Source organism: Condylostylus longicornis, unplaced genomic scaffold (assembly GCF_029603195.1).
Source record: "Condylostylus longicornis isolate FDR11 unplaced genomic scaffold, ASM2960319v2 ptg000048l, whole genome shotgun sequence".
In the NCBI taxonomy this organism is placed as follows: Eukaryota; Metazoa; Arthropoda; class Insecta; order Diptera; family Dolichopodidae; genus Condylostylus; species Condylostylus longicornis.
The window spans coordinates 19552489-19573176 of NW_026578017.1; the positions used below are offsets into that span (position 1 = coordinate 19552489).

Sequence of the window (20688 nt, forward strand, 5' to 3'; positions counted from 1 at the left end):
TTAACAAAATAATTTTAATAAAGAAATAATTTTAATATAGAAAAATTACTTATTTAATATTTCAATAATTAAAGAGAAAAATCATAATAAAATCCTTTTGTCAGTATATAAATAATTCTAAAAAAATGTCTCAATTCCGATATCTTAAACAAATACACAAAGGACCACCCATACGGTTTAAATTTCTTTATATTGCAAATAATTAAAATGTTAATATAAATTATGTGTGTTCATAATGTATTAATAACATTAAAAAGCAATATAAAATCTCCAAATAAAATTAATATGTCTACATATGTATGCATAAATATGATATCCTTCAAATTATAATTTGATTGGCTAATAATGTAGAAAATTTGTTTCGAAATTTATAGCACTGATAAAAAATTATTAACACAAATTTTTATTATAATATTTTTTTTAAAAGTAAATTCACTGAATATAAAAAATTATAAAATTAATTTTTGATTTTTATTAGAATTTATCAGAAACACAATCAAACCTTTTTTTATGCATGACTAATTTTAATGAATTATTTAATTCGTATATATAAAAGCATAATCTTTTGTATTGAAATTTTAAATTTAGAAATATTTTTATTAATTTAATTTATAACTTAATTAATAAAAATTCAAAGGAAATGATATGGAAGGGTTTTTGAGTTTATTTTTTTATTATTATTAAAACGGAAATTTTGTAAAAATTTGTATAAAAATCTTATTATAAGAATTTTTTTGATATTGGTATTTGAAGTTGATTTAGTCGAATTCAATCAATATTGTGGCAACATTTTAAAAAAATCTGGAATCGTTCCAAGAAGAATCACAAAACAATCTGTATAGTATATATTAGGCAATTTTTAAAAGCTTCAATGTAGAAGTCGAGTTTACGTTTTCATATTTGGAATATAGAGCGTTGACTCTACGTTGTTACTACTATTCTCCTTTTCAAAACTGGAATTAATGACAAGTACCGAATTGAAAAATTTCAGATAACAAAGAATTACTGTTCTAGAACTTTTAAATAATTTATTATCTTCTTAAAATACTTGTTTTTTTTTTGATACAAAAAGCATCTTAATAGATTTGTTATACAAGAGAATAGAATTAACAAAGGCCAAACCTTTCTATTATTTTTTGTAACTTTTATATTAATATTATACAAAGTCGTATATAACATAGACAATAATTATTCTTAGAAACACAATATCCATTTTTGTTTAAATAAAGGTGTTACCCGTGAAACAAATTGGCTGCCAGTTCTGTTAATTTTTCTTTATTTTTTTTTTTAATAAGTTAAACTTTTGTATGTAGGCTTTATTAATTTCCTTTATTTCCTTCCCGAATGTATTATTTCCCCGAACTTTTGCAAAAACTAAATCCAAGTATAATGAAGAGGAAAAAAAAATACTTTATGAGATTACTCATCATGTAAATTTAAACTTTTTATTTGTATATCGCATCATCATCAACACCATAATTTACTATTATATTGTGATTTCATCAGTAAATAAGATGTCTCTTGGTTTTTCAGTTTTTTTTTTTTTTGGTATTCCTTAGACAAGAAGTCATTTAATTTGATAATAAAAATTGAAAGAAAAAACAAGAATTGTTGATTTAACAGAACATTAATGTTGTGATCCAAAAAATAATGTTAATAGTTAATGAAGCTGTATAAAATTTTGAATTATGATAATTTTTATTTAAAAGTGACATAAATGAAAACTTCATTTTGAAATCTCAAAATTTTTTAATGCTAAATTATAATAAAATTATGAAAAGTTTTTGAAAATTCTATATAAATATTTAAATATTATTGCCTTGTACAGCATATGAATTTGGAAAAATTTGGTACGTTTTTCTTTCGTTTCGTTATTGTCTGTCTGTTTAGTACATTCATTTGCCATTTATTCTTCTGTAAAGAGAAGTTGTTTACTAAATCTACTTTTATCTTACTTACATAATATTTACTAACAAATTGGTAGATTTGACCACGCAGAATATTGAAATTTCTGGATCAATTCGATTTACAATACTTTAAAAATATTAAATTACTGATTTTTTAATTAGAAAATAAGTATACAGTAAAATTTCCCACTACAACTTGGAATTATATCCAAAAATATTATTGTTAAATGACACTACGTAATATATGTATATACGGAGGTATCCAATTGGTTAGCAGCAAATTAAAAGACAGTAATTTTATTTAAGTCTTTATTCTTTGGTAACTTTCTTAAGACTAACTTAATTATTATATATGATGTACAATATAGTATACTGAGAGAAATAATGTTATGTGGTGAACATGGTGTTGAACCGTTAGATAACAAGAGAATTCTTATATATATTTTATAGATAAATTATGTTGAGCTCTTAAACCTACCTCATTTTTAATAATCTATTCATATTTTTTCTCACATTGTTGATAAAATATATAGCACCAATCCAGTTTTCAGTTTGGGCTAAAATGCAACTACCACCTAAATTAATTCTGAAAATTAAGAAATGTGCTGATTTTTTATACAACTCTTCCAATGCAAATTTGATTTCTCAACTGATTATTATTGTATAGGCATAATGGAAATACTTGGAAATGGTTGGAATTCTATAATAATGAATTCAAATAATATAGTAAAAATTTCGACTGAAATTATATGATTATTTGAAATTTTTACATACGTATATGGCCACACATCATACATAATATGTAAATGTAGAGTTTTTAAATTTTTGCTTTACTTTTTTTTTCTATTATATTTGCCACCCTCACAGCTTAATCTTAAAAAAAGTTGGTCTCGAATTTGATTATTATTATTTATCATGAATTTTGATTGCCATTTTTGTGTTTAAAGATCTCATTTTAGATTTTTCTGTTGAAATACTATTTTCATATGTATAACATTTATCATATGATATCTTTAGTCTAATTTCAATAATTTGGTTGGTTGGTTTTTTTTTTTTTTTGGTAAACTTTTGTTCAAAAATCTCAAGTGAAATCTATTTAAATTTGACATTTATTTAATATGATTTCACTTTAAATAGAAAACAGAAAATTGTGACAGATTTTATTTTTTTTTTCTCTATTTAAATTATTATTATGTTAATATTTTGTTAGCCTTTTATATTTTTTTCTCTTATATTCGCGTTATCATTATTATTTCTCTTGTATTTTTAATATTTTATGGAGTAGTAACAGATATAATGTTTAATAACTATTATACTCATAAAATATACACATAAGTTATTTTTTTGGTAGATTTTGTGTCAAATATAATTTTTGCAATTTTTTCATATTGTATTTTCTTTTCTAAATACACATTTGATATTTGAATCCAGTGCGACTTTTCATTTTGATAGAGTGTTATAATAGTATATAGGAGTGTTTTTATTTTCGAAATATTGCTATTATTTATTATACATTTGAAAATGTTATAATAGTATCGTTTTATCCATAACATTGGAATGATAATGATTATTAATTCATAATTTAATGTAAAGTTATTTATTATTAGACACACGTTATACATACATGAATATAAACACGGACATAAGTGATTATACAAAAAAATAATCGCAAGTAGCAAAAAAAATGAAAATTTATTTGGATTTACTTCGGTTTATTCTATTGTAATTACATTTTTATAATTTAGTATAATATTAACAGTTGAAATACAATATCCCTCCTTAAAATTTTGAAAAATTGAAATTTAGGTTTATATGTATAACACTTTTAATTCGATTTCTTTAATTTTTTCTTTTGCCTATATTGTGTCTTTCAACTATAATGGCAATTATTACCAAATAAAAGAAAATATTTTCTGTTAAAATTTTATGTAAAACTAATATACAATAACAAAAATAATTTATATAATAGAAAAGTTCATATTATTGAATAATTTTATTAAATGTTGGTTACGGAACAATCTAATATAAAGAAATGTAATTGGAAATTTTACGAACAAATTGATATTGTGCTCAAAATTAGTCTCTGATATGAAAAAATTATAGTAAAAATTTAACTTGTGTTTAACTTCTGGTTTTTCGAGTAAAGGTTTAACGATTGCAAAAACATGAACCATATCACTGAAAATCTTAAGCAATTCGAAGATATTTGTTTTTTTTTTCAATTATTTTTTTTAGTAAATAAGTTAAACATAACTATTACAGATTGATATGATTAGAATATTTTCTCTTTCTTAGCTAGAGTACATCCAGAATTTTCCCTCTCTTAGCTACTACAGTTTTATAGTCCAACGTTATATTGTCGACGGGATAATGGAAATTAATATTTGGTTATTTTTAACAGCAAATAGATTTCTTAATTGCAACTAAATATATGATGGAGTTCATTCTTTAGAAAAAAATGAGCATGGAGGTTTAGGTTCTTTCAAAAAATTTACAAATTTTATAGCATACCTTTAGGAGTAACAACAAAAATAATACCTCCATGCTTGATATTTTACAGTAATTTTGTTTTGTATAACTGAAAATAACTAAATGCTAATGTTAAAATGAATCTAGAAATATAGGCTAAAGATAAAATGAATATTATCGCAATATTCATAATAGTTTCGTTATGTCTCCCATTACAAAATTTTTCTATTAAGTATACACATTTTGTAACCACATTATGACGTACATCGTTTTCACATTTTTCATAATTTCAATATTCCAATTGAATAAAAAAACATTTAATCTTTGACTTTAAAATTTGTTTATTATTATCGATTACAAGATTATAAGGCTACTGTGCATTTTAAAACCAACACTATAATAGTAAATCAAACTGTCAATGCATCTTTTACTTATACATATATATGTATTAACATACAAAATGCAGGAAAATATTTATGTAAATAGGTTGCCACAAATGTTCTTGCATTGAAAGTCATTGCAAGGGTTTGTGTTTACATTACATAGTACATATATTGAAAAAATATGTATTGTTATACAGAATATTGAATTAAAAACAGCAAAACAATAACAATGTTTTGCTGTGACGACAGTAAACAACATAGCAATTGTTATATTGTTATTGTAGTTTCTTGTAAACAAAATAAGAATAAGAAAAGGCAATGAAAAAATTGTGATAAAAGTTAAAAGAAAAGAAAAGAAGAATAATGAAAAGCCTTTAACAGTGGGCTGTTGCTGTTGTTAATGCATCCTCTTCATATTATTCTTATAGCATTAAAATATATTGGAAGTTCATTTGAATTTGATTAATAAAAAAGTAGTAAGTGAATGAACAAAAAAAAAAAATTATTTTCGCTGTTTTTTTTTTTTTTTTGTATAAAATTCACTATTTCTTAAAATTTTGTGACGGCTTAGTTTTCTTCTCTTTTACATTTTTTTTTTTTGGCATTAGATTAACGTAACTTCTATTTGAATTGAATTTTGGAAGATTTGATTTCGTCTTGAAGCTTTGTATTTTTTTTTTTGGTATATTTTTATATAGAAATTGTAGGCGTCTGAATTGTGTGCCTTGATTTTTTTTTTTTAGCTATTTTGTTTTCACCCAATAATTTTCGATAAAAGTTTAATTTATAACTGGTTTTACTTTTTTATTTTAATATTTTTGTAGGTTCATAATTCCATTGAATTATTTTTGTTATATGAATAAACAAATATATACATTGTATATAACAAATTTTTTTTTTTTGTTTTATTTATTTATTAACTGTGATTGAATGACTGATGTGTTTAATCATTTATAAGAGGCGTTTTAATAATTTTGAATAATAAATTATATTTGATTTTAATATATATATATATATTTAAGTGCCATAGAATATTCTTTTGACTGTATAACAGTTTATAATGCGTAATATGTAGTATATTTATTTATAGTTCATTCAATTCCACTGACAAAGAAAAACAAGACAAAAAATTTTGAAATATTAAAGAATTTACAAAAAAAGTTTTAAACTATATAAAAATAATACAAACTGTTATACTTATTTATATTCTTAGGTTTTTAATAATTTGATTGCAGCTTTTAACGATAAGTTGATAACTCACCTGTAATGAAAAAAGAAAAATTTTAATTAAATTTATGTACTATTATTTTTGGTTACTTTTTTATATTTTAATTGTTATACTGTTATTTTAAAAATTCAAGTCATATGTATGTATGTACAGTTTTGATTTCTGAACTATTCAATATATTGAGACCTCTATATTTCAGTTATATAAACATATGTATATATATATAAATTCTGTTTCGTATAAACTCAAAGACTTACGGAGAGAAATTGAAATTCTAATTGTAAAATTTTCAACATGTTGACCAAGTCTTGGTTCACAGAACAATTGCATCATACACACTCCTTTTTCATAAAATATGTTTGAAATAATCTACATATTTAATATTTGTCTTCACAATATAAATATTATTGTACTTAGAATTCAATTGTATTTGTACTAAAATGAACTGAATTTACTAAAGTTTTTGTCGAACTTAATAGTAAATAATAATCTCTATGAAATTGTTTTTGTACTAAATTATAGAAAATATTTCTATAACTTATTTTATTATAAAATTAAAATGAAATCATTGGCACGTTCCAAGAAATTGTTTGAATTCATTAGAAATATAAATTTTATTTTTAAGATAAATATTTAAAATCTTTTTTTCTCAGAAATAACTATTTAGTAACCATTTTTCAAACAAAAAAAAAAAAAAGCAAAAAAAAAAAAAATGTTTTACATATTAGATTAACGTCAACCAAATTTCATTATTTTTTTTTATTTTTTCTATTTTTATTTATTATTTATAGTAGGTTGATTTTGTAGTTATAACGATGACTTTATTTTAATGTTATTTTAACATTAATTATTTGACATGCTAAAGTACATTTCATTTTACTATGAAAAATCACCTTATGTCATAAAAGGCATATATTTAAATTAAATTGGTTTTTTAAAGAAAAAACGTTGTTTGAGGGTATTTGTAATTTTACGCTAAATTTTCATTCATAAAATTTTAATAGCCTCAAGTATTGTATATAAGACCACATATATTTTGAAAAAAAAAAAATCGGAAGGAAGGAAATTATTATATAATGTACAATATATATAATTAAATAAAATTTACGTGCTGGCGTTAATTACTTTTAATCTAGTTCAATTGAATTTAATTGAAAAGAATTTTAAAATAAACCATTTTTAATAAAAACTTTAATTTTCTTAAGAAAAATCCGATTTGCTTAAAAGTTCTTAATTCATTCATAAATTCGATATTTTGCAATATATAATAGCAATCTGTTTGCTTTATATATGTACATATATATATAGATAATTGCATTTATGAATGAATTGAATAAATTAAAAATATTTTATGAATTAATGGCATGTTCTCTTTTAAATAAACAAGATACAAGGTATATATATTTTAGACTCATATATGTAAGACAAAGATCAATTTAAGTACAATATATATCAACTGAAATTGTAATATATATATGTATATATAATATTTATATATACACAGTAAAAAATTTATGTAATTTTACACAATTTTTCCTACAACATTATTCATAGTACTCACAACGATTTATTAAGTAAAAATCCCAAAAACCTTGTTTTCGGCGAGTAATTTTACGTTCTTAATGCAATATTACGGATTTTTCTGTATATTGCTTCGATTAATGTAAATTATTACATTAAAATAGTAAAAAACTACAGTCCAGAATGGAAGAGTACACAAGAAGTATGTGACAGTACATTATTAGCCATTAAAATTCAAATAATTTGGATGTATTAATGCTAGTGAATAGAATACTTATAACGGCTTTTCTATAAAACATGCAAAAACTTGATTTTTTTCTTCTTCGTTGTAGCTATTATACATTAATATACCTACTTTTTTCATGCCAAATATTTTAACTTGACGTACAAGTATCCCCAGAATTACGTTATATAAATTTATGTATGTTAGGTTTAGTTTTTGTAAAATATATTAATTATTTTACGTTAATTATTGCAAAAGGAGATTTTTCATTGATAAATTTTTTTTTTAAATTTTGTTTTAATGCGAGATTTATTTGAATTTTTCTGGACGGAATTTTTTTGAATTGTTCCACCGACGTAAAATGCAGGGTATGTGTACGTGCTTAATGTTATTTAAAAAAAACAGCCGATGCATGTTTATACATACATACATGTATGTGTCAAAAATTTTGTTTGTCAAATTAGTTTAAAAAAAAATTTTAGTGAGTGAAGTTACAATCAATAATAATTCGCGAAAATTCATAAGTGTTTAAAATTACAAAACTTAAATATATCTTAAAAAAATTGTAAGCGGTATTAATTATTATAAAATACATAAATTAAGTAAATTGAAAAAAGTATTTTTAGGAATAAATTAGTACGATACTTTTAAATGAAACGTATACAGAAATTGCATTTTATGGAAATATGTATTTATGACATTCAATTAGAACACACCAAAGGCGTACATATATGTCGTTGAAGAAATACTTATTGAGCCAAGACTGATAAAATATTCAAATTTATTAACTCCGTTTCCTATAAAGTTCTGCAAAACTGAAAACGTAATTTACGCTTTTATACAACAAAGTGTGCCCTATTTGTTGTAGCAGTTATTACAGGTATATGCTTAAAAATTAAATAAATTTGTGGAAGTAAAAGTTAATTTTTTTATTTTGATTTTTTATTTTTATATACTTAGATGCCGAAAAAAATTTTTAAAATTTGGTACCACTTACGGTCAATAAAAAAATGTTTTATGTCAGAAATAAATATACAATCTGTAACAGAAAAAGGTAAAATAATAAAATAGAAGGTAATCAATTCTTTAAAAAAAATTTAAATTTTAGCAAATAATTTTGGAATTAAAGGAACTAAATTAGTATTAGAGGAAGATGGGACGGAAGTTGATGAAACTGAAACACTGGAGTATTTTATGGACAAAACATTTTTGTTATTAAAAGATAACGTAAGCTATAAGTAAATAACAAATTTTTTTTATAATTATAACACTTCATTCATATCATATTCATACTTTACTTCTAATTTTAGAAAAGGATTCAGATTCAACCGTTTTCTATATATTCGTTGAAAAAGTACAATGTAACACGACACCAAGTTTGGAAGATGCTTTGGAGATGATTTTAATATTTTTTTTTCAATTTTAACATGTGTTATCCTAAAGAAGCCAGTCTTACTCTGCAGAGTTTACAACATCTAATAGATATTTCAAACACATTTGGTCGTTCACTGAAAAAACATGCGGAATAAATCAAAGCTTCAAACTTTTTTGAGATCTATTGCAGAATAAGTATATATAATATATACATTATTTTGTATTTGAAATTTAAGTTAGATTTAATTTCTAATTTTTTTAATAATCACAACATACATAAGTGAATTCAAAGGCTAGTTATTATAATATTATATTCTTTAAAGTTATGTTAATGGATCTTTTATATCTGTTTTGTTAAAACTTGAAATGAATGTAAATTTTTGTAATATGTATTTGTTTAAAATGAAATTTATAATTTATTTTAAATTGTTTAAAAATGTATTAATTTATTATTAAAACAATAAAAACGAAGTATGAATACGGATATCGCCGTTCAATAGATTTCTTTTAAATTCTTTACAACAAAAACAAATTACAACATCAAAAGGTAATTTTCTCCCTTTCACATTAGCAATAATAGTACCATTTAAAGTATTTTCACATTTATCAGCAGTAAAAAATTACATTTGCAAATGTACTTTTTACACTCGAAATTGTACAGATTACTGTTCCAAATGTATTTTTTACACCTTAAAATGCACGATTTACACAATTGAAATGTTTAATTAATCATGAATTGCAAAATTACAACAGCCTTATATTTTTACTATGGTTAATGTTGGCAAATCGGGTGCCAACATTTTTCGTAGTAAATTTCCATAGAAATTTTTTACAGTGTATATCATTCCACCTTCTAAAAATTAAAATTAAATCTTCATAGTTTTTTAACCTGAAATATTGAGTAAAAATTTGTATAACACATTCGAAACCAAAAATGAATGATTAATAATAAATAATTTAAAGCTTTAATTCTAAGAATGTACACACAAAAGCAACAGGTAAAATATAAATATATATGTACATTATTAGTACAAAGATTTATTTAAACATATGTGTACTATACGGTATATATAGTATTTTATGAAATAACTTGCATTATATTGAGAATACAAAAAAAAAAATTTCATTTTATGTACAAATCACATGTAATGTGTAGGCAAAACTTGTATTTTTTTTCTTCTATCTTTTTCCTATATTTTTTATTATTTGTAAATTTTTTGAAAAAATTAAATTGTATTGAAAAAATAAAAAATCTGTTTAATTATTTTAATTGTATTTGTAAAAAATTATTTTCGATGTAAATGTAAAAGTACCAATATAGACAACAAAATTATGCATTAAAAGTGAATAAAAAAAAATGCATAAAATTATTCATACCGGATTTCAAGTTAAGAAAGAAATTTATACAAATTATACTATGTATGTATGTATATATATAATTAATGCAGAAAATAAGTGTATAGATTTTACACTATATTTATACCTAATAATCTAAAAAGAAATAAAAAATACTGATTTTAATGGTACTCTAATATCAACAGGTTGATAATATAAAATTTAGTACATTTGTTTATGTGTGCATGTGCAGTACATTTGTATATACTTTATGGATTGTGTAAATATTTTGAGATTTATCTTAATTGCCCGAATGTAATTTTGAAAAATAATGGAAAATTATTGTTCACATAATATTGCTCATTATCATATTATTGTCATAATAATTTTTGTTACATAATAAATTATACAGTATAACAAAATAATTACTGAAATCAATGTTGAAATTTTTTTGAAATGTTGGCTTCACATAAAGCAAAATTATTAGAGTATGATATTTGTAATAAACTGATAATTTCCATATCCTCTAAATATTTTTGTTTGAACTTACATGTAATATTAAGTGATTTTGCATTTCTAAATATGTAGATTTGAGGAGAAAAATAATTTGTATATTCGAAATTTGTTCTACAATAATTTAAAATATTACCGCAGTTCTTGAATTATTCCAGATTTTTACAGATAGGATTTAAAATTTATTCTTTTAAATAAGTGAAAATTCTTGCAATAATTTTACATGTGATTTTAAATTCTTTACTAAATTATGTGAGTGTCAAAGAAAAAGCTGAAAGAATAGTGCGATATGGAAGATGTCTAGTCAAGAAATATGTTCTAAAACTCATTATTCTTATAACAGAATAACATTTTCAATTTTATTTTTCAAAAACATTATTCTTTAAAATGTTATTTTTATTGTTTACTGCACACCATGGTGTTATTTTTATAGATAAATTATATAGCAGAAAATATGTAGGCTTTTCTTGTAGGATTTTAAATAACATTTTTTATTCTTTTCGTTATTTTATTTTGTCCATTTTTTATTCTTATACGTGGAACAGTAGAACTTTATTTGGAAAAAAATGATAAAAAAAATATATATGAAATTAATAGTAAAATTTTTTAAAAAGTTCAGGTGGCAATACCCTAATGTTTTAATTTAATATTTTTCTAATGAATGTTATAAAAAATCCTTTATACTGAGGTACATATGCAAACACATACATATGCTTTCAAAGGTGTAAAATATTCGATTAATTTTAAACATATTATTCGATTCTAATAATCAATTAAGTTAAGCAGATTATCTACATAAAATACTGCCTATTTGAGGAGTATGCAGCCAGACTGGCACCGCTCTTTAACACAATGTGTGGCAGCTGCCAAGAAATGTACAAAAATGAGATCACTTCTTACTATCAATGCGAGCTTTTGACTCTGGGCGGAGCCAAATGGGTTACATGAGCAGAGAATGAGTAACGGGGTTGGACGAGATATCGAGGATTAGAATCGATCATTCAGATAGATTTCTTAAGAGAACCGGGTGGCTTAAATACTCCATCTGTAATCGTAGGCTCAATCTCGCAATTGTGATCACGCGGTAATGGAAGCAAAACAGTTAATTGGGGGTGCAGTGCACCTACTGTATCGGCCATGTTAACAAACCAACTACCCCAGATTATTTGGCTTTTAAATGCATTATTAAAAATACTTCAAATAATTATTTGGTATTCCAATTATATTTGCGTTTTTCATTAAGTTTTTAAATCAGAGATTACAACTAAATAAAATTATAATGTTTTTGAGCAAAAATAACAATTATTACATATTGTCGCTTATTATTATTTATTGAAAAAATTTTAAATGAATAATCTACTCTAAAATATTCATGAAAATATCCAAATTGTTTGCCTTGTTAACTGTTATATTTCTATACCGTAGAGGAATTTTCTTTTGTTCTACAAAATATTTAAACAAAACAAAAAAAACAAAAACGTTAAACTAAAATCTTATAATATTTATCAGTTGACCTTAATATAATTTTTAAACTTTTTTCACAGTAATTTACGTTCCCTCAGGTGAAATATGTATAATATGCATAGGCACTGTTTATAAATACTTAAAATTTTATTTTTATTCATTTCTTATAGGATTATTCTTGATTTCAACAAAAAAGAAAGTTCAAATCTAAAATTATTTGCTTTTACAATTTTTTCTCTTTTTTTTTTTGTTCTTGCTTCGTCAAAAAAAATTTTTCTTTTATTTAATATTGCCACAAGCTATAGGTATATTACCATGTCCATTTAAGGTACTTAACATTTTCTATGAAGCATTTTTTTTTTTTGTATATACAAGTACGTGCATATATACATACTTATCTTATTAGCATTTTAAATACCTTAACGACTAGTGTTGTGGTATGAGAGAAATTAAATATTTAAAATTAGAGAATGCAATATTGAAAAGCTTTTCAAAAAAATTCCTAATTTCATTAGAAATGAGCAAAATTTTTCGATAGGTTCCGAAATTTCTTGAACTAAAACGAATGCTACAACAATTGTAGACTTTAAAGTTTTGATTTATCAAAAATCCAAACAACTAATACGAAAATACCTTGGAAAAATGATAACAGCTCAACACAAGCTCAAAAATTTATTCAAGAATGAATTTTCTAATTGTATTTTCTTCATAAAATTTTGGGTTTCCTCTTATAAAAGTATCTTACCTATGTACTTTAATTGTATTAAGTATTAACAATTAATATCGGAATAAAATCAAATGAATGCCGAAATATTTGAAGATATTTTATACAAATTATTTTTGATACCATAACGATACAGTACACAAAAGCTGCCTTTATTAGTTATACATGGACAAGTAATAGTAATTTATATAAAACATGCGCGCAAGTATTACTAGTTTTTTCAAAAAATTTTATTAATACGTCGGGAAGATTACAGTATCTTGATTGATAACTACTTATCACTACATATCATATAGTACATAGTACTATATAGTAAAATTTCATAATTTCACAAAAAATTCTTAAACCGCAAAATAATTTTGTTAAAATATCCGTATAGATGTTTTAATTTGGTATGATGCCTATATGAAAAGGAAAAACTATTTACAAAGTACCTATACATTAATAGTTGTTTTGTTGTAAAGATAAAATGAAAACTCAAATTATTTTATGAATTTTTGTTTTGCGGTTAACGCAAATTACAAAGTACTTAATAAATATTCTCATTATTAAATTTAAAAGGGCCATTAATGGACTTATTCATTTAAGAAATTGTTAATATTAAATGGAGAAATCGATTTTTGAAAAATAAAAGAATATGTTTTTCATTTTTGTTTGTTTAAACGCTTTCTGGTAGTAGAGTAATGAACTATAAATTTAAATAAAAGTTTTCTGAAATGCATGTTCCCATATAAATACAAGTTAAATTAAGAATTTATAAAATACATAGAATTTTTATAAAAATTTTCATAGTTTATTTCATTTATTCGATTACACAGTAGCAAATTGGCGAATGAAAATAATGCTACCCTTGCTAAAAGAAACGTGTTATTTTCGCTATCAAGTTAAGACTAAATTTACTCAGTAAAATGGTTTTCCCGCTATACGAGTATTTCTGTTAGCGCATATTAAATTTATTGGTCTGCTTAAGTTTGTTGATTTTTTCTAAAATAATATTGATGCTTTGACGCGTTGCCGACCACTGTCTTAAAGCCTATACGTTTGTTTAAGATTAATGTGGTGAAGCTGAAGAATATTATAAACATTACCAGTATAGAATTCATTAATTTATAGAATGAATTTTAGCTCCCAGATTGTCAGAAAAAAGTTCAAATACAGCAAACGCATTCAAGTACTTAAGTAATTTTAATTTAAGTCATTCAAATAGTATTCAATTTAAAGTTATTTACTTTAGAATATAATATTGCAACGCAATGAGGCAATTCAAAATCTGTAATATTTATGGCACAATATAGTATTTGTTATATAGCATAATATTCGTTACACAATAAGTATTGGAGATTTTATATTGCATGTAATAATAATAAATCTCTTCATATGTATTTCAAGTTTAAGGTAATCAGTTACATAACATTAGAACGCAAGGTATAACATTGTAATACAAAATAAATTAACAGATGTTCTAAATTGACAGAGAACTAATATATCATCCTTCAAATACAATATAAGAGCATTGACGGTATATCATATTTTCTTTAATACCAAAAATCTATTATAATTTAAATCAATCTATTTCAAAAATTAATCATGTTAAAAATTTCATATTATGCATATAATTTAAGCTGGTTAATTAATATTATTATTAAAGAAGATTACAAATATTTTTCTCAAACACCATGTTAATTGTATCAATTTCTAAGACAGAAACATCCAACTGAGATTACAACATTTACAACGACAATATTAATTATTTTGAATCTTCAGCTAGATTTTCAATAACATCGTTCTCCATATCTATACGATTCAAAATCATATTATACAATTCTTAAATATACTCAAATTTTTAATAATTTGAGTCTGTATTCCCCTCTATGCTTTTTCTGTGCATCTCTTTCTATTACAAAGAACAATTTTAACTGGTCATTTTTTGATCATCAGTCATTTGAGTATATTTTCATTTTTTTTTTATTTCTGAGTAGGTATTCGTTTTAACCCGTTAAAAAAATGGATTTAACATTTTGAATAAATTTTGATGGACATTAGCCCATTTGAAACTACAACAACAACAATAACAAAAACTTCATGCATACTGCTCAACTCAATTTGTCTTAAATTTGATGCTGTTTTTTTTTTCAGGAATTCTTAAAAAATATTGAATATATTGTTATATCAAGGTTCTAATATTAGAAGTGAAAAGAAAATAATATTGATAGTTTGATTGATTTGGATTCCTGTTATGCTTTGAAGCGCATTATTATTTTGAGACGTTGGAAAATGTACATAAAGAATGAGTGGTCAAAATAATCTTGACAATTTGAATTCATTAAATTTGAATATATAGAGAGAGAAAAAAGAAGAATAAATGAATAAAACAAAATTTTAATGACTCTAGATATTCGAAAATTTATTCGAAAAACTAATATTACTTTTAGATTTTATTTTTTTGTATAGATAATTAAATATTTCTTTTGAAAAACTAGAAAAAGCGTTATAATAATAATGAAATATTTTCTGAGTATGTAATTATTTTAAATATCGTGCGCTTCTTTGTATAAAACAAAGAATAGGAAAAATTTATTAAAATAAAATATGATTGACTGTTGAACTTGCAACAAAAAATATGTGAAGCACTTAAGGGAAATCATAAATATTGTATACTAGAATTCCTATACATCGGCTGATAAGGGTTGATGATAAATATTTCAACGAATTGGTATACGTTATAACAGAATATAGAATAAGAATTCCAAAACGAAATTGAAAAATTTTAATATTCAACCAGTGAGTATTTTGGTGACTAAAGCGTACAGCTATATGATAATTTTTTTGATAAATTTCTATGGTTTGTGAATTGTGACCAAAAATTATTTAATTTTAGGACCTCTTAGTTTGTTATGATGTAATATGATTTAACTCCACATTGGAATATTTATTTTAAACTTTCCTATTCTCTTTTTATTTTTGTGAGCTTAAAAATTTATTTTATAAAACCAAGAAAGCCAATTATATAATTTTAAGATGATTATTTGAATACTGCAAAAAAATTTAGTGTATAAGGCCAGTTTATTGAAATTTTAACATTAATGACATAATCATATAAATATAGTATTCTCTGAATAAGAGAAGAGAGAGATAAGACCTACACAAATGTAAACTTATTATTTTTCTTTTATTATAAAATTTTAATATTTTATATAGAGGAAATTCAGATTTTAAGAAATTTTATATTTTAATAAATAAAATTTGAATTATTTTAAAGAAATAGAAAGATTTTCGCTTACTTACTAGAAGGAAACATAATTCAATTTTTAAAATAAAAAAATATACATAATATTTAAATTTTAAAAATTCAATAAAATGTTTAGGAAGTCAAATACAATGATCTTCTAATATAAACAAAAGAAAATTATATAGTAAAATCAAAGAATTTTATTGTATACAACATAAGAAACTAAATTGTAAATATCACGACGAATTCACAATAATATTATACTATATATAGGAAATATAAATCATCTTATTTTATGCTCCCTTTTTTAAAATCTCTCTAACATTTTTATTCTAATTTACAATTTCAAAATATTGAAATTCAATCGTTTTGATAAATTTTTCTTCAAATAAAATCAAACACTACAAAAATTTTTGATTTTTTCTAATAATAAAAGTAAGAGATGTTAAAGGTAAGATCATTGTATAGATGCGTAATTTATACGTCTGTTGGAGCCCACGTATTTTTAGCATTCTTTCCCAAAAAAAACAAACTTGGTGTAAAATAATAAATATAGAATGAAATATATAAAGCAGTTATGCATTTCTTATTTTGTTTATTCATTTTTTTTTTAACTCGTACAAACATAAATAAAAAATTGAAAATATTTTTATTTGAGGTTTAAATTTTGACAGAAGAAACGTGCGTGCTCTCGTTGTGCTATGATTTGATTTAAAATAAAAAAAAAAATCTTTAAAAATTCTATACAAACAAATAACGAAATTTTGTTTTATGTAAATTAAAAATAAAAATTAGAAAAAGTTACAGGTTAATGTAAATGAGCCATTAAATGGATTTAAAATGCTTCATATTTGAGTTCGAGTTGTTTTGCGTACACACGAGAATAACATAAACAAAATATCAGGACTCAAATTCATCAATAAGAGCACAAGATAATATGCAAGTATGTAGCATGAAATTAAAAGACTCAAGTGAGAAACTTTATTTTTTTTTAGCAATTATTACTATTTAAGTTGAAATTTGGATACTGTTTTTTTGCCAAAGTTATTACATTGTTCCTCATGCGTGCTATTGAATTAATTGATTAATAAGCCTATTTTAATTTTAAAATACAATAATATCAAAATTTTTGAAAAATCCAATATATTTTTTAATGAAAATTTGTTGTTTTAAAACTTTAAATATTTTGCAAAATCAATAGTTATTTTATAATTCTGCAAAAAATTCTGCAGAATTATTCAAAAAAAACAAAAATCAAATAAGCAAAAATCTAAAAACCAAATTATCTTATCCTTAAGATCTTATGTAGATGCAATTTCAAAGCAAAAGGAATTATTTTAAAAAAATAAAAATTCATTTTAAACCGAAATTGGAAAATAAAATATTTTTCTTTAATTCAAAAAATTTAAAACAAAAACGAAAGACCAAAACAGAAAACAAAAAACAGAAAAAACTGTTAACAAATCTATAGAAAAGAAGAGAAGAAAACAAAAAAAAAGTAAAAAATTTAAAAAATATTCAAATATTGTTAACCAAATAGTTTCAAAAATATTTCCATGTCCTTGTGTCTTATTACATTATACGATAAAATTTAAAAGATCCATTTAAGTTATTTGAATGTTGTACAAAAGGTAATACACCGTAGCAAAAATATTTTCCATTTATTTTATTTTTCCCTGGAAATCAACGCACAAACAAAACACAAAAAATAAAGAATTGAAAAATATTCAGCTTCACTTCAAATATCTGTTCGGTAAACAATATCTTATAGGTAGATATATGTACGTAATATTATAGCTTTCGGATAATAACTATGTGGCGGTCTATTTGAAGATTATATTAGTTATGGTATTATGTATAGAAAATTTAAAATTTTATTTTTTTTTCGTCTTGTTTTCAATTTGTTTTTTTCAAGTAAATATTTATTTAAAATAATGGAAACATTAAAAATTAAAATTTTCTTATGTTATACATTTATTTCGCATTTTTAAAAGTATGCCAATTTGAAAAAATTGTTTTTATTTTGTTAAGATTTGACCTTTAGCATGAGTTTTCAAAGAAATATGATCTATGTACCGACTATATGTAATAACTAATAATATTATGAATATATTAAATAATTTCAGTAATAATTATTGATGGTTATTAAATAAGAATATTTTGGGGCTGTTGTTTATAGTTTGTGTTATTAAGAGAAAACAAAAAATATGTTGTCTCTTATCTTCTATTTAGAAAAGAATATTTGATTTCATATAGAAATTCTTTGTTATGTACACTTCAAATTATTCTCTAAAATTCCTAACAAAATTAAAACAATATTGAACCATCAAATGTGGTAGATAAAGGTGAATAACAAGACAATGTTGAAATTAATTCGCTTGAAAATTTTTTAAGTTTTAAATATATTTTGTTAAATTCATTAGATTTTTAACGTTTACATTTATATTTAATACTATTTTTAAATTATTAGGAGTGATATTGGGTCTTTAATTACTACAGCTTTAGTGTATTTAAAATTCAGTTCTCGTATATTTGATTTGTAACAAACTCATTGTGCAAGAATCTCATAAGAGCCTAGAGACATTATTCGCATTTACTCTATTAAAATATAATTAATTTTAGAATTATATAAAAAATACGTTAAAATTAAGGAAAAGGATAATTTTTATTACAATAAATTAATTAAAACCTATAAATTTAAAAATATATATGATTTACATTTATTCTTCAATTTGAATTTTTATAGTATACAATCTCATTATAAAATCTCCTTCATAAATTATATATATACATATTGGTACCCTTTAAAATATGATATTATACCTGTATAAAATTAAATTCAATAAATTTAATTTCAATAAAGTAAAAATATCACATTTCATTGTTTTAAATATAAGAAAACTATATAAGAATTAAAAAATAAGAATAAAATCAAACGATCACAACATTCTTAACAATAAACAACAAATAAGATAGAATCTAACAAGACAATAACATTAATTGGAAGTTAAAAATATAAAACATCAATTTGAATTGAAAATTTATTGTAAAATCTCATAATATTCTATATATACATATAATATTTTCAATGTAAGCAAGAAATCTATATAGCCCAATGTTTAAAATGTAATTCAAACTATTAAAAGCATTAAAAGTTAAGATTTAAACTGTATGACTTTGAAATCGAAGAAGAAGAATCGAAATTGAAAATTTCAAAGGAGAAAGAATAAAAATATTAACCGATTTGCAACAATAAGAATTTCATTGATTTCAATACACCCTTTTGCTACCCATATAACCAATATAATATTGTATATACCTTAAAAAATCTATCTTGATGGTAAAATCTTAGTAAATATTGCGGTTAACTTTTATCTGAAAATTCTATATACTGAAATGTATACAAAAAAAAAAAAATCTGAAATTCTTGAAAGCATTCACAGTCTCTCTAGAATATTACGATACTGGATTTTGATTGTATGTACGAAGAGAAGAAAAAAACAATGTTCGGCATTGAATTGCAATGCGTATGCAACTAATATGTTTACCTTAAAGGGATTTTGTGTAGGAAAAAGAATGAGAGAAAAAAATAAAATAAAAATAATAAAAAAAAAGAGAAATAATTTGTGGGGAAAAATCCTTTTTTAGATTTTTTGCCTTGAATTTGCTTTTTATCTTCAAAGAAATATTTTTGCATTATTGTGTTTTTCTTTTTTTGTTTTTTTTTTTGTTTTAATAAAATGTTTAAGACAATCAATTGAAATTAGAGTTTTAAATTTATAAGATGGTTAAAAAAGGAGAAGAAGAAAAAATGAGCAAAAAGTTTCGAGTTTCACCTGAAAATTGTAATTTTTTTTTTGGTTTTTCAGAGATTTTTATAAATAAAAACGATATGGAAAACTGTAGGGAGTCTTAGAAGAAATATTTTTATTTTTATATTTTGGCATTGCTTTTAAATATCTTGATATACCAGAGCTATGATATTATTGCTTCAAAATAGATGGATTCTAATATTCAAAATTTTAAGTTCTTTGTATAACAATATGGAAGAATTTTAAGAATTTATCGAATATAATTATAACGATCTGCAAACTGGAACTTTATTAATTGTCAAATCGAAAATTAATTGCAGTATGTTTTCCTCACTTTAACAAATTTACTGCAGTGCTCGAGGGGCATATAAAAATTGTAGTGTATTTTCTTAACACTTGACTTGATTTTAGCCTTATACAATTTGTAATCTTAAATTTATTGCAGTAGTAATTTTAGATGTAAATCTAATAATATTCCAATAAATTCTATCCTGGTGTATCTCTAG

General features: G+C 22.6%; 1 protein-coding gene and 1 long non-coding RNA gene across 2 annotated transcripts in view; one reads left to right on the plus strand and one right to left on the minus strand.

Annotated features, from left to right (window-relative positions):
- LOC129610729 (epidermal growth factor receptor) overlaps nucleotides 1-20688 on the minus strand; it is a 96841-nt gene that overhangs the window by 18802 nt on the left and 57351 nt on the right. The gene's annotated exons all lie outside the window — the stretch shown is intronic.
- Nucleotides 8053-9205, plus strand: LOC129610730 (uncharacterized). The gene is made up of 4 exons (XR_008697106.1): nucleotides 8053-8296; nucleotides 8358-8611; nucleotides 8692-8958; nucleotides 9042-9205. It is a non-coding gene; the product is annotated as an uncharacterized LOC129610730 (long non-coding RNA).